At 38.2% G+C, this 6252-nt stretch overlaps 1 long non-coding RNA gene across 1 annotated transcript in view; it reads right to left on the reverse strand.

Moving 5' to 3' along the window:
* The window catches only part of LOC121591347, a 44238-nt gene that overhangs the window by 4035 nt on the left and 33951 nt on the right, over window positions 1-6252 (reverse strand). The window lies entirely within an intron of this gene.

Genomic DNA, 6252 nt, shown 5'->3' on the forward strand with positions numbered 1-6252 from the left:
GAAGTGATGGTGGAAAGGCAAGCTGTTGAAGGGTTTGGGTCAAATTTGGAAGGGTCGACGGAAAAGAAATATCGATATGAATGATCGCGTAACATTTGAACTAATTAAGCTATCGGCAAAGTCCGGCCCACCACAATATGCAGTCAGGCCCGAGAAAATATTTGCGCGATTTTGAAAGATAGGAAGATCCTATTCATTAAAAATTAACTGAACATATTTTAATATGACAATTCATATCGTTGAACTATTCCAAATTTGATCACCATAACATGGATTGTCGGACCAATCAATATGGTCAAATTTGAGGAGAAATTAGAAAATAGAAACGAATAATTCCATAAAAACCTAACTGTTGATTTTACGAGAACAATGGTTACACTCTATTGCTTTTTAAGGATGCAACGATTTTCTTGGAGCTTTTTTTTAAAGAAATGCACTATCAATTCGTCTGACCTGGCCTTACTTGTCAGTGGCCTCATAATAGTACTGAACGATTGTACGTTTGTCTCGATATTTTTTCAGTTGTTAACTATTTTGTGCCATCTTCAGAAATATCCTAGAAAACAATTTGAAACATGGAAGGAAGGGTACGTTAAGAAGCGATATTGCGATTTTGCTTTATTGTTTTGAACTTTTTATGACTTTTGCACACTATGCTGCAGACTCTTAATTGAAGAATCTTTACAATCAATTTTGGTTATTGTAATTTAATAAAATGAATTTGAAACTTGCTTGGATGATATAATAATGTAAGAAAACCAATAACCAATCGCATTGTTTAATAACATAAATATCATATCATTTTGTGTATTAACTGTAATAATATAATAAAGTATGTGTAAAACAAATGCATTCTCCTGGCCCTCACCGCTCGATCATTTAGAAAGCAGCTGATCTAAAGCAGTGGTCTCCAACCTGTGGTCCGTGGATTACTTGAGACAAACATACTGCAATACAAGGTATTTCCAGTCACTTTCGAATGAAAATATTGTTTTTCCAGCGTGCAAGAAGTTATCGCTTTGACCGATTGAAAATGAAGTGGCCGTAATTCGAAGACAGACGGTACTTCAGTATTCATTGTAAAGGTAAACCAACGTAAAAGCAAAATATTGTTTTCTTGTTATGCTCACGATGACGATTTTAAATCAAATCGTCCGTATTATGAAACACGTGCTGGAAATTGTAAAGTAGGAAAGAAAATATCGTTTAGAACCATCGTTCTTGTCCATAAAAGACAAACGTAACTAGCTTAGCGAAAACGATAACTTTCCGACCTTTAACCTCTATTGAGTATAGATAAAACCAACAACAACGATCATGGCAGGTCAGATTTGTTCGGATTGTCAGGATAGGACTAAGCCCATCCATCATCTATCGACTTCTCATTTAAGGAGTTTACTTATGTCCTCCTACCCAAGGTAAGCCCTCTAAACTCCAACGTCCTACAGGTTTTTATGATCGCCTAGACCAGGGGTCTCCAAACTTTTCAGTTCGCGGGCCGCATTTCTTCGTAAATATCGTTGTTGAGGGCCATTTACGCGTTACTTTTGGTAATGAGAACGTTTAAATCTTGTTTTGACAAGAAAATACTTAATAAATATTTTAAAGTTCTGCATTTTTCTTTTATAGTAACTTGATTCTTGTCTTGGTTTAGTAAAAATTTAAAAAAATGATGGAAACTGTCAAACATATATGATATTTACATTATCCTTTACAACATCATCACGGGCCGCATTATAGGCTCTCGAGGGCCGCATGCGGCCCGCGGGCCGTAGTTTGGAGACCCCTGGCCTAGACGATCAAGTGTCGAAAGTCCGCTTCGAAACAGTATCCACAGTACCCAAAATTTTAACATACCACAAAGCCTTTCTGATATTGATGATTGTTAAGTCATTACTATCGATTGAAAATTGGCGAAAAAAAGTATTAAAATTGGGGTTTTTACTGATGCGCGGGTGGCAGTCCATTCTGCTTATGTTCATCTCTGTTTCATAAAGTTTTATACAGATGTGAATTGTATTTTGTCGAAAGAAGTTTGTTGATTTGGTATAATGGGTATTTGGCCGAATACGCACCTAAAATTTATCGGGGTGTCTGTAAGCGGTTACCAAATCAAATTTTTGTTCATCACGAGCAAGTGGGCTTCGCAGTATGTTTTCCTTTGAAGCTCAGACATGTCGTTTTGGTAGAATAAATAGCTGCATTTTCAGTAATTTGTTTTACTGATATTCAGTACCATGTATTACTTAATAGCTTTCAGTAAAACATGTAACTGCAGCAAACTTATACAATTTGCAGTGTATGATTCGTACACCAAACCCCCCCCCCCCCCCGCGATGGATTTGGTGAAGGGGCCCCGTCTACCATAACGCCTAGGGCCTCGGAGAGGCTTGACCCGCCACTGGGTATATTAAGCATTTCTTATAACTGAAACTTGTGTTATTTTGAGAACAACCTATTCAGAAGCTTTATAATGAAAGGCTTCTTCATTTCGGTTATTTTAATCTTTTATATAAATCTTTTTTGATTTTTGGGAAGGTTAGAAGTGCATTTGAAACGTATTAGAAGTACTTAGAGTACTGTACTGTAGTAGTACTGTAGAGTCCGTAGAATGTGGGATTCAAATAATTTCAACTTGACTACAGACGCTTTCAATGAGTCATACATTTTGGATATTAACTGATTTTTTTTTACGGTGGTAGGATCTTGGTAAAATTCTTGGTCGCATAAATCTTGGTCGCAAAATTCTTGGTCGCAACATTCTTGCACAAGTGTATGCTATATTGACGAATGTTTCTTGCGTCTCGATACTAATATTTTATCAACGTATGATCTGCCAACTGCTGGCTCCAATCGGCATTAAAGATGTAAAATTCTAAGGTCGGAGCCGTGTAGAACTGTTCGGAGCAATCCAGACCCGACTCAAGCCTCTACTAGGCAGTCGGAGGCGGTGAGATCGTCAAAATCGATGGAAACGATTCGGAGCCAGTTCTGACTGCAGAATAGCTGCGGTGCTCTCCGTGCGATAAACGACGTCTTCAACGGTTCCAAATGGCTCTGGATGGCACCGAGCGAATCAGTCGGAACAGATTTGACCGGAATCGAAGTAGCGATGATTGGAGTAGCCAGTTACCCGGCGCTCTAGCACCAATCGAACACGACATCGAACATGAAAAATGTATGGGATTTGACATGTTTGTCTTGTTTGTTTGTTTGTGTCTGACAGTGCACCTCCATATGATTATATGGGCTTGTTCGAGTCGGATGTCGTGTTCGATTGGTGCCAGAGCGCAGCCTTAGACATACCTGTACTAGGTTATTGGTGGAAATCAATAGTAGTGTAGTATACTAAACTCCAATGTGAACCATTTGTACAGAAGCAAGTGAGATTTGAGTAATGGTCGATGGTGTTGATACCCATGTATCTGACCATACGACTATTCATATAGATTTTTACTCGGAAAGTTAGAAGACTATATAGGTCATAATTAGATGAAGCTTGTCGAAACACATTGCAAAAAAAAGGACATCAATCTAATGATGAGTTTTATAATACGCTATCTAATGCTGATCTAATGGTAAAAACCAATTCAATAGGTTTAAAACTTTTATATTCAGTCAGAATTATATCAAATAATTAATGTCGTTCAAAATTATACGAAAATTAGTGATACTTTAGCTGGAAATCAAGAGTTTCGATTTACGTGTAAATTCAAGATACGCGGTATTTTGCAACCGTTTTCAGTCTCCATTACCCAAATAGCCAAAATTGCTTAAGAAATTAATTTTGGCATGCTAAAGATCGCTGCTTGAATTTGCCTTTTGCAGTAGATAAACAGCAACAAAGTTCCAGATGGGTCTTTCAAATAGCGCCTAAACAGCTTCCTTATGCCACGGTGCCAGGGATTATTTTTCTTTGCGTTTTATTTTCAAGCAAGGCGTCATCAATGAAATAAAAAACACGATTTGTGTTTTTATGTGCATGTAAATTTTAAAACTCTGAAAGCTCTTGAATTTCACATAATTGCACAAAGTTCCCCTACCCGCAAATTTCCGTTAAATGCCTTCTAATCGCCTTGTAATCGCCGGCGAATTGAAGGCGATCAGCAGTGCATTTAGCAGTAATTAAATGCCTTTGAAATATGTCAATGAAAAATTTCGCTTTTAATTTGAAATTTGAAATTGCAACTGTCAAAAGAAAACCTTACAAGCGTCTTCAGCACTGCACTGTTGTAGTGTTCCCAGATATGAGCGTGAGATTCGATAGCACGATTTACGTGTTATGTTCTCTTGCGTTAAGCTCTGAGCTATTTCACTTTATTAAGATGGTCTACATTATTCGGTTGTTAAAGACCAACTCATTGAAAGGTGATAATATATCAAACTCATTTCGATAACTAAAATAAAAGGAAAAATGAGATACATATTTCTCCCATCCTGATAATGAACGGTGAACATAGTGTAATTATTTTTTTTTAAAGGTATTATTTTAATTTCGCTTCACATAAATTTTGTTTAAAGTAATTATAGTAAGAAAAAATTAATTTAAAAAGAAATAAACGCAGAAAAAAGATCATAAAAATCTGGATTTGAACACACGCTTTCTCGATTCGGAACCAAAAGCGTTATTACTGCTCTATTTGGCAGTTACATTGGTTCAGGTGCAAATTCAGTACATAAACAAGCTAAGATGGCGGCAAGCTATCTGTTCTCCTTGAATCAAAAAGTTGAAAGATTTCGAAGAGAACCCGTTACAGCCGTGAAAGTTTCGGTTGAAATCTTTATTCGCCTTCTAAGGCGACTACCCAAGCGCCACAGATTAAGCTTAAACGACTGGAAAATTGAATATCCATAGAAAAAAAATGAAAGCTCCACAGCTTCATTGGTTTGATCAATAGATGGCGTATTACAACTCATCATCATATTGCTATCCTTTTCTTGCAATGTGTTTCGACAAGTTGCATTTTATTATGACCTATATAGCCTTCTAACTTTCTGAGCAAAAATCTATATAAATGGTCGTGTGGTTAGATACGTGGGTATCAACACCAATGACCATTGCTCAAATCTCACTTGCTTCAGTGCTGGTGGTTTCCGTTGGAGTTTAGTATTTAAACAATCGTATCGCCGTTCTAGTTCTAGCGATGCATAACTTCAATGCGAAACCATACAACAGTACAGAGGAAATGAGAAAGCTCTCCTCCAAGCGATGAAGCTCAACTGGTTGGGGTATCCCACCAACAGATAGCGCCACCAGCTTTTTAGAATGCATGAGTCGTTTGGCGTCTGCTAAACGAAGTCTTTCTATATTCCGTTTAGGTAGAGAACTTGAGTCGTTTAGAAGCCGTTTAGTGGTCGTTTAGTGGATTTGTGGCACTTGGGTAGGCCTTAAATGCCTTCTGAATGCCTTCAAAGCCGTTTAATGCTGGTAGGGTCAGTAAAAAATCACTATCACTTCACTCAATATTCCTTCTGCATTTAACTTATCTAACTTGTGCAGCAGCAATGAGATGGCCCAAGTACCACAAATCCACTAAACGACCACTAAACGGGCTCTAAACAGCTCAAGCTCTCAACCCAAACGGAATATAAAAAGAAGTCGTTTAGTAAATGGCAAACGACTGATGCATTCTAAAACTAGTGAATGTCAATGGTCAATGTGAAACCATACAACAGTACAGAGGGAAGGAGAAAACTCTCAAAGCGAGGAAGCGCTCCACTGGTTGTGTATCCCACCAACAGATGGCGCCACCAGCTTTTTTTTACTATTTTTAGAATGAATGAGTCGTTCACCGTCTGCTAAACGAAGTCTTTGTATATACCGTTTAGGTAGAAAGCTTGAATATTTAAGAACCCGTTCAGTGGCTGTTTAGTGGATTTGTGCCACTTGAGTACTCGTTATGAGAGGTTCCACTATATTTTTTAAAGTAAAATGTCCAGATTCAGATATTTAGTAAGCTATATATCGCACTGTTATAACTGCCCTCGGGGTGCTATAATTATAACTGTTAAAACTAGGGACGAAAAATCTGCTTGCCCTCACAAGCTGCTTAAATGCGAGGGCGCTGTGGCTATGAAGTTGTATGGAGTGCGAGGCCTCGTGCGAGCTCGCAGACTACTCGAATTTGTTTTGCGGGTTCGCTGGTGCTATGAAGCTGTGCTTGAAATTGTTTTGCGGGTTTTCATCCGCCGCCCACCAAGAAACCCACACACACATACGCACGCTCGTGCAGTCCTTGGAGTTGGTTGTGC

The sequence above is a fragment of the Anopheles merus genome, chromosome X, assembly GCF_017562075.2.
Source record: "Anopheles merus strain MAF chromosome X, AmerM5.1, whole genome shotgun sequence".
NCBI classification, from domain to species: domain Eukaryota; kingdom Metazoa; phylum Arthropoda; class Insecta; order Diptera; family Culicidae; genus Anopheles; species Anopheles merus.